We start from the raw sequence: 15,341 nt of genomic DNA, 5'->3' as shown, positions 1-15,341 counted from the left end.
CATTTTCTTTTATTTATATACACTGCAAAACGTTACAACCCCATTTAGTTCTGTCCACTTATTTTTGCTCTTCAACTCAAAGAGCTGGTCAGTTAGACCAGGCAGAGGGGGGTCATGGCGACAGTCTTACCCATTCCCCTCTGTCATTGCACCTGCTTAGACCGTCATACAGCAATCATGCCACACAGGTGTGCCAAAGCCTCTTCCACTAATGGGGTCAAAGGTCCCAACACCCAGAACACCTGTTCCTGGAGAGACCATCTTCAAACACCCTGAGTCAGAGAGGCTTTGCTCAGACTAGTGTGGAAATCCCAACTCCTCCCAAAGATTTGGCTTTTCCTAAAGCAGGGCTATTCAAATCCAGTCCTTGAGGGCTGGTATCCTGTATTTTTTAGAGGTTTCCCTCATTCAGCACACATGGAAGAGGGAAACCTCTAAAACATGCAGGATTCCAGCCCTCAAGGACTGGATTTGCCTAGCTCTGTCCTAAAGGAAGGCCTACCTCTCATCTGTAATAATGGTATGTTCCTTTGACAAAAGAAAGCAAGGTTTTTTCAATGGATAATGTAATGTTGTGAGTTGTTTTAACTTGAAACTTGATGTTTTTATATAGCAGAAATGTGTGTTTGTTTAACTAGCTAAGTCAAGTTTTTTTATACTGATAACATAAAATAAATATGTTTTAACTCACAGTTTAAGTTGTAACAAAGAGTGATTAATAGTTGAATCAACTTTCATAACTTAGAAAAGAAAGTTAGAACAATGAGAACATCGTAGTGAAGAAAACTCAAAAATCTCTTGCATCACATTGCCTTGATATTTTACATTTTCTCAACTTTTTCTTTTTTACAGTGTAGGTACTGCAATCACATTCCAAATACTGTAGAGCGTTTCTTCAGTTTTCTGTGTTTTGATATAAAAACCTTTGAATTTACACTGAGCTTGTATGAACATCTGCATTATTACTAAATTAGATATAGAAAAAAAACCCTGATTTTCACAGAAAAATGCAAAAATACAGAGAATAATATAATAATAAATGGTGATAAATCACTTGACAAAGGTTAAATGTAGAGGAAAATTTCATTTGTGAACTGCCATAAAGGAGCCCTGGGTCCTTATGGGTTAAATCTATTTGTGTCTATTTATGAGTTATATATCAAAGGGCCTTCCAGGATCAATTAAGGACAAATTTGATCAAATACATAATTCTGCAGGTTTGTTTTGTTGTTGTTTGCTGTGACCACCTAATGCTAAATATGGAGAAGAATGACGTAAATGTGCAAACACGGACCGCAAAGATATTAATGTTGAAGATTACCAAGGAAGGTTTTTATTTCGAATAAGGTGAGAGAGGTATCTTTAAAACTGTTACACAGGTGTTATCCAGTTAATTCAGCTTTGGTTAAGTATAAGATCACTGTCGACCCTCTTTGCTCATTTTGTCATAATGTGGATGAAACATGAACTCATTTGTTTCGGGAATGGGCCTTCTGTCAAATTTTTTGGTGTGATATCAGTCTTTTTTTAAATAGAAAGCTGGATATTTCTTTTAACTTCAAAACTGAAGATATTTTATTCGGTTTCTTTATTACTGATCTGCCTGCTCAGAAATTGTTTATTCTAAATCTCATTTCCTTATTAGCTAAATTTCATGGACATGCCAGCAAATTTGCCAATCAGAAACCCAGCTTTGTGGTCTTTAAATCTTACTTAAAATCCTACCTAGACACACTTAACTTTTGCACTAACCCTAAAGCTGTGAAGACTAAAAAGTCTTATGTGATGAATTTAAGTTGTTATTTATTTATTTATTATTTTTATTTATATTTATTCTATTACTATTATTGTTTTTTCTCTTCTTGTTTATTCCTTTACTTTTATTTATTTAATTTACTTATCTATCTATCAGTGGCGGCACCAGGATTTTAAAAGTGGGGGGGCAACTGGAGGGCAAAGAAAATGTTGGGGGGGCGGACCAAAAAATTGCACGTATAGCAAAATTAGCGCTTTAGTGGCTGCAATATATATATATATATATATATATATATATATATATACATACATATATATATATATATATATATAAAACTAATCAAACAAAACGTATGTATACAATGGCTTCCACTAAAAGCACACGTATATAATCACTGACAACATCTGTAGACTTAGGTACACTAACTTGTATTATAAGTGTATCAAAATGTGTTATGTACACTTTCATTGACAAATTTTTCATATTTCTTTGTTGCCTGAATTTCCCCAAAGATTTGCCAAAATCTGGGTGGGGGGGCAAAGGTTGTAACTGGGGGGGCATTTGCCCCCCCACGCCCCCCCTTGGTGCCGCCACTGCTATCTATGTATTTATATTTAATTTCTTCCTGCCTCACCTCGAGCATTATGTTTTCTCTATGTTCTGCTCCATGCCATGTTCTGTTCTATGTGTATATGGTATTATGTAAATAAAGTATGAGGGAAAAAAAAAAAAAGATCTGGAGATGATCTGACCACGTGATTCCAGAAAAAAAAAAAAAAGATATTAATGTTGAAGATAATCTCGCGGATAAATAGACTTAGACCCCCCCCACACACACACACACACACACACACACACACACACACACACACACACACTCTCTCTCTCCCATCCTCTGGGTGGGGGTGGTTCCATCCTGTCTGTCCTCTGCCTCCCACTGTCAAGGGCGCCATGATCCATCTGCGGCCTAAACCATCAGCTGAGCATCACATCCGGGCCGGACCCAGACCCGGACCCAGACCCGCCAGCATCAGCACCAACACGCGCTGTTTTCCATCAAACACCGCCTTCTGCTCCTCCCGTTAACAATATGAACTGGTCGGTTAATCGACGGACAAATCTGCACTGACGTTCTTTAATATGTGTCGGTTCACGCGACAACCAAACACAAATATGACACAAAGGACACAATAAAGGACACAGTAAAGGACACTATAAAGGACACAATAAAGGACACTATAAAGGATATAAGTGACAACATTAGAACAGACGGTTAGAACACAAGCAGCTAAATGACATTTTCCTCCTGATAATAAACACCACGAACATAATAAAGGTTAAATAATTCACATGGTTTTAACGACAAAACATCCGGGAATGAAACGCGTTGAAGACCGAGTGCATTTGATTAAATCTGGTGAATAATTGTAGCCGAACTCACCGTTTGTCAGAGATGCTGGATGCGGAGATTAAGGACCAGATGCGTCAAGTTACACAAACTAAAGATGAGATGGAGCCGGAAGCGGAAGTCGTTAAAATAAAAGCACGACAATAAAAGTAAATGAAAGAAAAGCACACAGCTAGGATTAATTTATACTATACATCAGGGGTGTCAAACTCATTTTAGTTCAGGGACCACATTCAGCTAAATTTCATCTGAAGTGGGCCGGCCCAGTAAATAATAACCTATAAATAAATTTTTTATATGTAAAAAATACGATTAAATTATGAAATCATCTACATTTTACAAACGATCCAAACAAAAAAATGTGAATAACCTGAAAAAAAAAAAATGAAATTTCTGAAGAAAAATTAGAAGAAATAAGAAGAAAATTGTGATCAATATTCTGCCTCAACTTATGATTTATACATGTGCATTACAGATCAGATCTACCAAGACACATAACAGGCAGAAAATTGTTAAAATTACATGTATTTTTCTTTAGACATTTCAGGTTGTTCATATTTGTTTAAGTTATTGATGTTTCATTGTTAAAGGATATCAGAGTTTAATGTTCTTTGCAATAAATCAAAGAGAAGAAATTGTAGTTGACATCATTTTATAGGCATAACGTCATATATATATATATATATATATATATATATATATATATATATATATATATATATATATATATATAATTATTTATTTTTTATTTTGTTTTATTTTATTTTATTTTTTTTTGTTCCCATTAAACCAGGAAGAACTTTTGGAGTCTTTATTTCTAGGTTATTATGCTATTATTTTCAAGTTCAACACCCTTAATTGTTAGTATCTTCTGCACTTGGCAAAGTCATCCCGCAGGCCAGATTGGAAACTTTGGCGGGCCGGTTTTGGCCCCTGGTCCGCATGTTTGATACCTGTGCTATACATCAAATATCAATGGCCCACGTCCTATTATATATATAAGGAGTCCTATTGTATAAGGAGTCCTATTATATATATAAGGAGAAAACAACCAAAACCACCTGTGTCCTCTGATGACTTATCTGTAAATGGACTTTAAAGATTGGACTCATTTGAACATGGTCATCTCTGACAGGGAGAGATAGGGCGTCTTTGGATTGATTTTTTTGTTTATGTTATGTTATATTTATCCTTTACTTGATGAAATCTGAAAAAAGGGTACAAACTATTTAAAACTAAACATTCTGTTATGTCACTATTATCAAAAATCTGCGATGGTCTCTGCTGTCCACTTTGCCATCATGTGCTGGGAAGCGGGTAGTACGGACAGAGACAGGAAGAGACTCAATAAACTGATAAAGGGAACCAGCTCTGTCCTAGGCTGCCCACTAATGCTAACCCTAATGCTAATGCTAACCTTCTGTCCTAGGCAGCCCACTAATGCTAACCCTAATGCTAATGCTAGCCCTCTGTCCTAGGCCATCTACTAATGCTAACCCTAATGCTAATGCTAACCCTCTGTCCTAGGCTGCCCACTAATGCTAACCCTAATGCTAATGCTAGCCCTCTGTCCTAGGCTATCTACTAATGCTAACCCTAATGCTAATGATAACCCTCTGTCATAGGCTGCCCACTAATGCTAACCCTAATGCTAATACTAACCCTCTGTCCTAGGCTGCCCACTAATGCTAACCCTAATGCTAATGCTGACCCTCTGTCCTAGGCTGCCCATTAATGCTAATCCTAATGCTAATGCTAACCCTCTGTCCTAGGCTGTCCACTAATGCTAACCCTAAGCCTAATGCTAATGCTAACCCTAAGCCTAATGCTAATGCTAACCCTCTGTCCTAGCCTGCCCACTAATGCTAACCCTGAGCCTATTGCTAATGCTAAATCTCTGTCCTAGGCTGCCCATCGGACTCCATCAAGGAGATGGCGGACAAACGGATGTTGGCAAAGCTGATGTCCATCATGGATAACCCCTCCCACCCCACTGACATCATTATGGATAACCCCTCCCACCTCCTGCACCCCCCTGTAGAGGCCCTAAGCAACTCCTTCAGCACCAGACTTTTACATCCACTGTACAAGAAGGAGTGATTCCACAGGCCATTCCTCCTACAGACATTAGAGTGGAACAGTGCACAGTAGCCCCCCACCCCCACCCCCATATCACACCATGTACCTGTGCAACCACAATGTAAATATGTGAATACCATTTAAATTAAAAATTTTAAGAATGTTTCATTCTAATTCTCTATTTTTATATGTATTTATATAAATACCAAATTTCCTCTTTTACCTGATATTTCACTCTCACTTGTGGGGTTTTTTCCCCCTGTCTTTCTTTTGCACTGGTGTGTTGTATGTTGCTCCTGTGAACTGTGAAATTTCCCAATGGTGGGATCAATACATTTTTATCTTATCTTATCTTATCTTATTTCCAGATTCAAGAAAGTTCCTCTTTTATCTCATAAAAATGTAATGAAATAATTGAAATGACTTCATTTATTGAAAACATGTCATATGCATCTCTTATTCATCAAAACAGTCACTGGTATTATTGTCCTTATGAAAAATAAATGCACATAAAATGTCATGTTTTTGTTTATGTGTTCTGAAAAATTATGTATGAATTTAGATGTTGAACTGCTACATACATTTGACGACATCTTGTGATCTTTGTGTACAAAGACGTATTTAGTGTAATCTTGTTTGTTGTCTTTCACAGTCAGTTTTTCTGTCCTGGTAACTTGCATGGACTTTTAGGGCTGATAGATGCGGTCCTTACGGAGGAGTTGGAAACAGTGCTTCCAACAGTCGACCACAGTCAGACTTTCAGATCCTCTTAGATCCATAAACTGCCAGAGTTTAAACAGGTCACCTTCTGGAGACACGGAACTGCATTAATGCATATAAACTACAAGGAACAGCTTCTGAAACCCACGGACCGGAGCCCCAGCCCTCATTCTGGGATGCCATGTGTTTTTCATAACTACTATGCCTCCGAATACTTTTTCCATTCTAAGTCATACAAGTTCAGCGAATACTTCAACAAGTATTTGCTTCTATTCAGTGTTGGCAGAGCAGAGTGTCTCTGACACATAAACAGTGTCCGGTATGAAGGTAATGAGTGGAAGGTGATGTTTAGAAAATGCCTTAGAATCAACACTTAAATAAAAACATCAACATTTAAAGACTTACAGCTCTGATGAAATGTGCCGAAAACAGTGGTGTCAAACATCTGCCCAAACCAGCCCAACCCAGCCTCCATACGGACCAATGGGATGAAAGTACAACAATGAAACATCAGACACGAACAGTCAAGGGTGTACTGATCATGCAGTCCAAAACTATATTTGTCAGTTCCAGATGTTTCGTGCCTTTGTAGATCCACTGCAATCTATCAGTTGTAATAATTATGTGTAAATGATAAACTGAGCCATAATATTCTTAAAGGTCCCGTATTATGCTATTTTTCAGTCACGTCATATAGGTCTCAGAAGCCCAAAAACATAGTATTTAAGTTTGTTCGCCCCAAAATCATCCTTTTTTTGGAGTTTTCAGCGGTCGAAAAAGTCACTCTCACCAGCCCTCCTCAGAACAGTCTGTTTCTGGGCCTGCTTCCGGGTATGCAAATGAACGCATCTGTCCACGCCCACTCCCCCTCCCCTCTCTGGGAGAGGACGCGGCTTACGCTAGCGGTACTACACACTAATGTTGACTGTGAAGCCATCATACACATGTCTCAGACAGAACGTCTTTCCAAACACTGGCTTTCTTTGCCTTGAGGCGTGACTGAGCCCCGACGGAAAACGGCGGTGTTGTGTCAGGTTCGTGGACCTGACACGGAAAGACGCCTGCCACCACTAATGCAGGCAGCTACTAACAAGCTTGATGCTAACTCTACTGATGCCAACCACAAAAGGCCCGTGTTCACAGTAGTTCTGTTGAATGTCTCTTGATATTATCAGCTCTTGCATGTTAACGGGGACGCAAACGTTAGCAGCAGTAACCGAACTATGTTAGCTGCCATGCTAACGTTAGACGTACACGTCAACAACCACCAGCTTATCCGTAATGTAGGGTTATGCAGTAAAGATACAAAAAAATGATAAGAACTTACATCTCCCACACTTGTACTTGAGTCACGAAGCGTTGGCACTGCGTCCTTCTTGATTCGGAGTCTTTGTGCTAAGCCGGAGCTGTATGGGCCCATGTTAAAAAAACAGTCGTCCGTGAAATGCCGGGGACACACATACAAGCGTTTGGGAATGTTGTTTGGTACATGACCATCAAAGATAGAATCCAGCCACTTTTTACGGAGAGGCTCGGAAGTGGGGAGCAAAAATAAACTATCGTGTTGGTGTGTGCAGCCAACAACACCACAACTTGCGTGTCTCGCCTTCGCCATGTTTGTTGTCCAAGAGGTACTTTGCCAGGGCGGGGCTCGCTTTGCCAGGGTGGGGGCACAGTCAGGGGGAGGAGTTAAATCCGCCTATGTCGTCATAAACGGACCCAACTCAAACTCGGCCGTTTGAGCAGGCATTTTGACAAACTGTGGTGTAGCAAGGCAGGGAGGAAACAGACAGTTTTCAAATTCGAACCTCATAATGAGGCTACTGCAACACACACTACTATAAGAAAATTTTCACAAAGTGAGATTTGCATAATACGGGACCTTTAAAACTGCCTTTTTTGGACTACATTTGTGGTTCTTCATGGCTGTTCATGTGACATGGTACTTAAACATTTTCATGCTGTAATTTTACTTTGTTGTAATAAACCAAAGAGAAAAATTTGGACTTGTCATTATTTACAGGTTGTGGTGCTAGTATTTTACTGGTCCAGCCTGTTTGAGATCCATTTGGGTTGAATGTCGAACCTGACCTGAAATGAATTTGACAGCCCTGCCCTATAAGGACATATAGTATATGTTGACTTTACATTTTGACCAATATGACAGATGTTAAGGCTCAGTGACTGGTATACACACAGACACATGGAGTCTGTAGAGCCACTGTCAGCAGCTAACCCTAACCCTAACCCTAACCCCTAACCCAGTGGTTCCCAACTGTTTTTGGCTCATGACCCCATTTTAACATCACAAATTTCTGGCGACCCCAGACAACCAAAACAGAGAATTTTTTTTCGTGCAAATATGTTGCAAATACACATTAATTTTAGAGGACATTTAGTCTATATAATGTATATTATCATGGACAGAGGCAGTAAATCCAGGTGTAGATTAATGGACAAAGGGAGAATTCTATTTTCCTTGGTCAGGATATGTACAGTCAGTCCAGCTTGGATTTACAAGGCTGACAATTAATACTAAACAAACAAGAACTCAAACTATGAATGATGAAAGAGCTGCAGCATCTGAAACCGACCACAATGAACATTTGACAGATAAACAGAACCCACAGTGCTGCAGTTTCAGCTTCACAGTTTGTCTTTTATGTATTGGGATTGGCACTGTCAACTCACCATATATTTTTTATTTGTAAGTTTTTATTTTTATTTTAATCAATTACTAGAAATTTCAGGCGACCCCACATGGGGTCCCACCCCAAGGTTGAAAAACACTGCCCTAACCCCTAACCCTGGAGTCTGTAGAACCACTGTCAGCAGATAACCCTAACCCCGAACCCTAACCACTGACAGCAGCTAGCCCTAACCCTAACCCTGGCCTTAGCCCTAGCCCCGAGCCCTAAGCCGAACCTTAACCCCAACCCTAACCCTAGCCTTACCCTAACCCTAACCCCTAACCCTGGAGTCTGCAGAGCCACTGTCAGTAGTGCAGGAAATGCATCAATCAGACTTGATTATTTGAAACAGAATCTTATGGCTTGTGTGCGTAGCTTGTTTTTAACCAACCTTGTTTTATGATAAACCACTTATAATCATCTAAGCAACGTCTATTGTAGTGAGAGACACAATGACTTCAAATGAAAGCTTAAACTATGAATTAGACCTTAATTACAAACACATCAGCCTCATTTAAGTAGGAAGCAAAAGGTTAAAGAAGAATCATACAATGGTGCTTTAGTATCTGAGCTTCTATTTCAGGTCTGACATCTCGTACAGTTTTGCCTTTTACTCCACATGCTGTGCAGAAAAGGAAAAAGGAGTGGAAACAGGAACAGATCCTCCCTGACATTCCTCCCTCTGCTTTGCCTGAGCTTGTATTGGAGCAGATGAACTGACTAATACCACCACGCTGCTGGGACCAGGCTCGACCCAGAGGGTTGTTACAGAACATCAGCCATCCAGACCCACCACCTGGAGGTGGAGTCTTCCTCATAAGTGTGTGGATTTAGGGAGGGGATAAGGGAGGGTGCTTGAGGCCAGGGGGAGAGGCCAGTGGAAAAAGGGGAGGGGGGCGGGGGGACTGGAGGGGGAAAAAAAACACTGCCGGCTGAAGCTTGACTGAAGGGTTTCTCTGCCTAGTGTGGCATTCACATCCTAACGCTCATGTGGTAAAGTCCAACATTGTGTGGCTTCCCCTGAACACTGGCCTCCATCCAGGATCTGAAGCAGAAGGAAGGATCTGAAGGATCAAGACAGAAAGATAGAGAGATACTGTGTGCAAGATAGAGAGACGAGAGATTCTGTAAGTCAGAGAAGACAGAAGAGAGAAGAAAGTGGTGAGAAATCAAACGATAGGATAACAAATCCAGAGGAAACCAAATTGTGAAGAGGGTCATTTAGCTGACTGTCTACTACAGATCTACCAACATGTGCAGCCATGGAAGCACTGGAGCCAGCAAGTGTCCAGCTGGAGCCACAACCCTCACTGAGATCTCAGACGATGAGGTCAACCTTCCTCCCTCAGACGATGAAGACGATGCCCTCGCCGCAGCCAAGAAGATCTGTCCATTGTGGGTACAGAGGGCGACGTGGCCGAGGACAAGGACGAAGCGGGCAAAGCTGGACCCGCAGGTGAACGGCGTCATGGTCTGTCTCTGCTGGACAAGATCATTGGTGCCGTGGACCAGATCCAGCAGACACAAAATGGCTTGGAGGCCAGGCAACAGGAGATGGAGCGCTCGGTGGACCACCATCCAGGGGGAGTTGATCAAACTGGCCAAGAGTCACAGTACCACATCCAACAGCGTCAATAAGATGATGGAGAAGGTCCGCAAGGTCAGCGTCAATGTGAAGACGGTGCGCGCCAACCTGGAGAAGCAAGGTGGTCAGATCAAGAAGCTAGAGAACAACGAGGCAGAGCTGCTCAAGAGACGCAACTTCAAAGTCATGATTTATCAGGTGGGTGAACGTTTTTGTCTAAACAGTATGAATGTGAAGATGTAGTTAGTGTGTAATGTAGTTAGTGTGGTTGTGATGTGAGGCTGTGTGTGCACTGACAGACCTAGGGTTGGGTGTGGCCCATCAGGGAACTGTGCAAACCTTCAAATGTGAATGACAGTTATGACACCACTGCATCATCTTCCAAAAAAAAAAAAAAAAACCTGGAATCAATTTAATGGTACTTTAATTCAAGTAAACAGGAACTTGCTGGTTTGCCAGAGATGTTTCTCAATTTGCTGGGGTGCCAATGATTTCAGGGGAGTGGCTGAAAGTAACCTTCAAGCATTTCTGGCGCATGTCCTAGTGACGGGTGGTGCTATCTCCAAAAACACTGAACCAAAATCCACTCAGATGTTCAGGTGGAAGAAGCCAGATGCTCACCTTTCTTCTCTCACTTGCATTTCGTCCATCCTTCTTGCAAATTCATATTCGTTTCCATGTGCATCAGGGAGAACTCAGAAAAACAAAAATTAATCTTCCAGTATCGCACAGCACTACACCACAAAAATACAACCAGTGTTCTTTTTTTTTTTTTTTTTTTACATCAATCACAGTGTTGTAGTCTCAATCTAAGGATATGGAGACACAGGGTGTGGACCCTGCTGTTGACCCCCCACCACCCACCTGAACACCTCCCACTAACATTTATGTGTTACCTTAATATGAACTTGAATGGCGCATCGCTAGTAAAACAAGGTATGCATGACTTTATGACAGAAAGCAATAAAGAAATACAAGCAAAAGCCAACATACGACTGATGATTGATCTGCAAAATTATGCAGCGTGAACTGCTGAGATTGTTTATACAAAATCCTAATACATAACTCTACATAACGGATCAAATGCAGTGAGGAGGCAAACCTCCACCTGTGGAAACAATGAGTGGATACATTACTCACACTGGACCTTGTTTATGGAAAACTCAGCTTCCAGGCATTCTCTCCCAGTTTGGGTGAAAGGCATTTCCATGAATTCATGTCACCTCTGATATAATAATAATTCACTAAGTATTGTATTATTTTCATACATCGGCTCCAAGCAGACACATTCACAGGCACAGTTAATTTCACGCACTGTTTGTGTTTTAGACGTCAAAGGGTGAGAACAGTTGGGTTTGGGTCAGTGGTTCATTGTGCTCCCAGTTCTGCACCATCCCCTGCCCCACCCATCTGTAGTACACCTCTACACTTGGTCCTCCACCAAGGTTATAATAGTTTGGGATTTTTCATTATAATTTAGTTTACTTAGTTTTGACTTTTTTTTTCTGTAATTCAGTTAGTTTAATTCATTTTAGAGCAGGTTTGTTAGTTTTATTAGTTTTCGTTTTTTTTTTCTAAATGGTCAATTTTAGTTTAGTTTTAGTGTTACATTTAGTTTTGTTGTATCTTTTCTCTTCTTCTCCGTCCTATTCAAATAAATCCCAGACAGGACTCTGCTGCTTTCTCCCAACTTTAGTCTCCATGTTTCCAGGTAGAGTGGGGACCAGAAGACGACTGGAAACACAAGTGAACACAAGTGACAGACCGTAAAGTACCATGCAGTGCTGCTAGCTAAAATTGCTAGAGCAAAATAAATCGCTTTTCCTATTCGACATTGAGAAAGACAAAAACCAAGGGAATTTATCCACAGTTTTTATGAATGTTTAGTTAGTTTGTAAACACATAATACAGTTTCAGTTAGTTATCGTTTTTTTTCTTTTAATTATAGTTTTTTTTAAAATTTCAGTTAATGAAAATGTTTATTCAATTCCAGTTTTCGTCATTTCGTTTATTTTGTTAACAATAATAACCCTTGGTCTCCACTACAGTTGGCTTCCAGATATTTTCCTTCCATAGTGCGCTATGTATAGCACTAAAGAATACAAGCCTTCACATGTGAGGCAAGCTGCTGCAGTCATACGGAACCTATTCACAAAGTCAGTTCACATCTCTCTCGCTCTCATCTCTCTCTCTCTCTCTCTCTCTCCTTCTCTTCTCTCTCTTCCTCTCTCTCTCTCTCTCTCTCTCTCTCTCTCTCTCTCTCTCTCTTTGAACAAAGATGGAAAATACCATGAGCATGCTCCAGGTTGTGTTTAAGGTAAAGGAATGGTTCGGGACAGAGAGGACAGCTCGCTCCAAATTGCAGATGTTTCATTTAAAAAAGAATGTTTTTTTTCTTTGAGGAGAGTTGAGGGGAGCCCTGTTTCTTTTTTTAGCCTGTGAGGCTGCTGTGTGATGCAACGTAATAGTTTGCAGCTTTTTGCACAGCAGTGCAAGAACATTCAGAGTTTCCACCGTTGACTCAGACATGGTGGCTCAGGGAGACCTCAGAGTCTCTTTCCCACAGTTGGTTTGAAGTCAGTGAGAGCTCCATTTTAGACCACTCTGACTGTGAACACTACTTACTCTGACAGACCATCCCAGATTTCAGATGAGTAAATGTTGCATGAGAGAACAGTTTGCAAATGATAATAAAAAGAAGACTGCAATCGCTGTCATCACATTGAAGGAATGTGATGACGGAACAGTTTTCTCAATTTGAAAATATCATAAATCAACAGTTTAATTAATATCTCATCATTGTGTTGTCAAACTGAGGTCTGAAAGTTTCCAATGCAATGAAATGGCACACAATGAAAAACAAAATGGGTTGAGATTATACTGGTGTTTGCCAACTGCTCTGTGGAAGAGAAACTCCCCCTGAAATGCCTATCTGTGGCTCCCTCACCAACTCCAACACTGGCTTTGTTTTTGGTTGCCAACTATGACATAACATCAGATTCATCTTCATTAAAACAGCAAACCACAATGTTTTCTTCTGTTTTCAATTTGCTGTGCTCCTCTGCCCTTTAAGAGCAGCTTCTTTCAAAATCAGTGCTAGATAGAGAAAGACGCCACCCCCATCCCCACCCCCCCACTCAGTGAACTGGAACACTATTTATTTGGCCACTTATCAACACATAAATACTTGCCACTAGTTCAGACTTATTAGGAGTGATTCCTCCATTCTGAGGCACATGGTCAAGTGGACAGTGGAAGTTTTAGCTGCACATGCACATCATGGAAAGAAATGAAAAGATAAAACTGTGACAAAGTGTAACAGATACAATAAATTCCAAATGGTCCAGAAATATATACAGAAGAAGTCTGAAATTTATTATGGCTCTAAGTCACACAAATTGTAATATTAAAGAAAAGTTTAAACCACAGGTGTTAAACATGCGGCCGGGGGCCAAAACCGGCCTGACAAAGGTTCCAATCCGGCCCATAGGATGAATTTGCAAAGTGCAAGTTAGGGCATCAAATTCAAAAATAATATCATACTAATCTATAAATAATGACAACACCATTTTTTTCTTTGATTTACTGCAAAAAACATTTAATTATGAAAATGTTTACATGAACAAACAATAAAATGTGAACAACCTGAACAAATATGACAACTGAAATGTCTAAAGAAAATTAAGAGCAATTTTAACAATATTCTGCGGGTTACTGAATGTTTTGTGCCTTTGTAGATCTGATCTGTACATATGCAAATGTATCAATGAATAAATCAAGGCATAATATTGATAAAATTGTACTTATATTTCTTAACAAATTCAATTTTTTTCAGGTTATTCACATCCTTTTTGTTTGGATAATTTGTAAATGTAAATATTGGCATAATTGAATGTTATTTTTTGCACTAAAACAATTTGCAGTTGTCATTATGTATTGGCTATCATGCTATTATTTTACTGGTTCGGCCCACTTCAGATTAAATTGGGCTGAATGTGCTCAGTTGGATCCCATTAGTCCAGGGGTGTCAAACTCAGATCCTCAAGGGCCGGTATCCTGCATGTTTTAGATGTTTCCCTCTTCCAGCACACCTGATTCAAATGATAAACCTATCATCCAACTCGGCAGAAGCCTGATAACGACCGTCAGTGTGCTGGAAGAGGGAAACATCTAAAACATGCAGGATACCGGCCCTCGAGGACCGGAGTTTGACACCTGTGCATTAGTCCAATCAATAGGTGGGAATTTCCCACCTATTGTCAGTTCTATTTGTACATTTGTGTCCATTTGTAGGATTTAAGTCAGACATTCTCTTTATAGACAACCCTAACCCTTTTCCAGTGCTTTTTGTTTAGACTTCAGAGTTTACCTGAGGACTCCATGATTTGTGTGTTTTGTGACCTGAGGAAAGCCCTGCCCATGCATTCTGCTGATAACAACAACAGCAGGCAGTGGTGTTTGTGGTTCCAGAAACCATCAGCACAGGGAGGGTACAGCAGGAGGCCTTTGGACTGGACCATAGGGGCTTGAATCTCTGCTTTATTTGTGGCTGTTGACTCACAAGTCTTCACTACACCCCCCAGGCCTCTTCAAGTGTGTGCTTAACAAGGCCCAGACTGACCACACCACTCCTCATGATGATTTATGTTTGCACATTTTCATCGTATTACAATATTATAACTTTAGCACAAATCAGTCTATCCAAAACTGCAAACAATACAACACCCTGCGGTACAGTGGACCAGCCCAGGCTACTGTATGATGTGTCAATGGAAAGGAATGAGCGGAGGATCTGTCAGCAGCATCAGCTGGAAGTGACTCTCCCTGTTAGCATGAACAGCTGTCCCTTACCCCATTAGCATGGACAGCTGTTCCTAACCCTGTTAGCATGAACAGCTGTCCCTTACCCCATTAGCATAAACAGCTGTTCCTAACCCTGTTAGCATGAACATCTGTTCCTTACCCTGCTAGCATGAACAGCTGTCCCTAACCCTGACCCGGACCTTGACCCTAACTCTCTGGGAGTATGTGTGTAACTGTGGGTGTGGGTCTTTGTATGGTTGTGAAGACAAATTTTGGTATTTTGTATCTTTCAGGGAACAT

At 40.5% G+C, this 15,341-nt stretch overlaps 1 protein-coding gene and 1 pseudogene across 6 annotated transcripts in view; one reads left to right on the top strand and one right to left on the bottom strand.

The window, feature by feature from the left end:
• Window positions 1-3,281, bottom strand: part of atp6v0a1b (ATPase H+ transporting V0 subunit a1b) — a 62,693-nt gene extending 59,412 nt beyond the window's left edge. For 4 of the 6 annotated variants that reach the window (XM_030121564.1, XM_030121568.1, XM_030121569.1 and 1 more), the window contains exon 1: window positions 3,198-3,281. The gene's annotated coding sequence lies outside the window, so the exon portion shown is untranslated. Of the gene's footprint in view, window positions 1-3,193 lie in introns of all 6 variants that reach the window. The other 2 variants (XM_030121566.1, XM_030121567.1) reach the window with 2 other exon arrangements.
• A 6,634-nt stretch (window positions 3,282-9,915) lies between these two features.
• The window catches only part of LOC115410112 (caveolae-associated protein 1-like), a 31,814-nt pseudogene continuing 26,388 nt past the window's right edge, over window positions 9,916-15,341 (top strand).

The sequence above is a fragment of the Sphaeramia orbicularis genome, chromosome 19 (assembly GCF_902148855.1).
Source record: "Sphaeramia orbicularis chromosome 19, fSphaOr1.1, whole genome shotgun sequence".
In the NCBI taxonomy this organism is placed as follows: domain Eukaryota; kingdom Metazoa; phylum Chordata; class Actinopteri; order Kurtiformes; family Apogonidae; genus Sphaeramia; species Sphaeramia orbicularis.
This window is presented reverse-complemented; position numbering and strand designations above follow the sequence as displayed.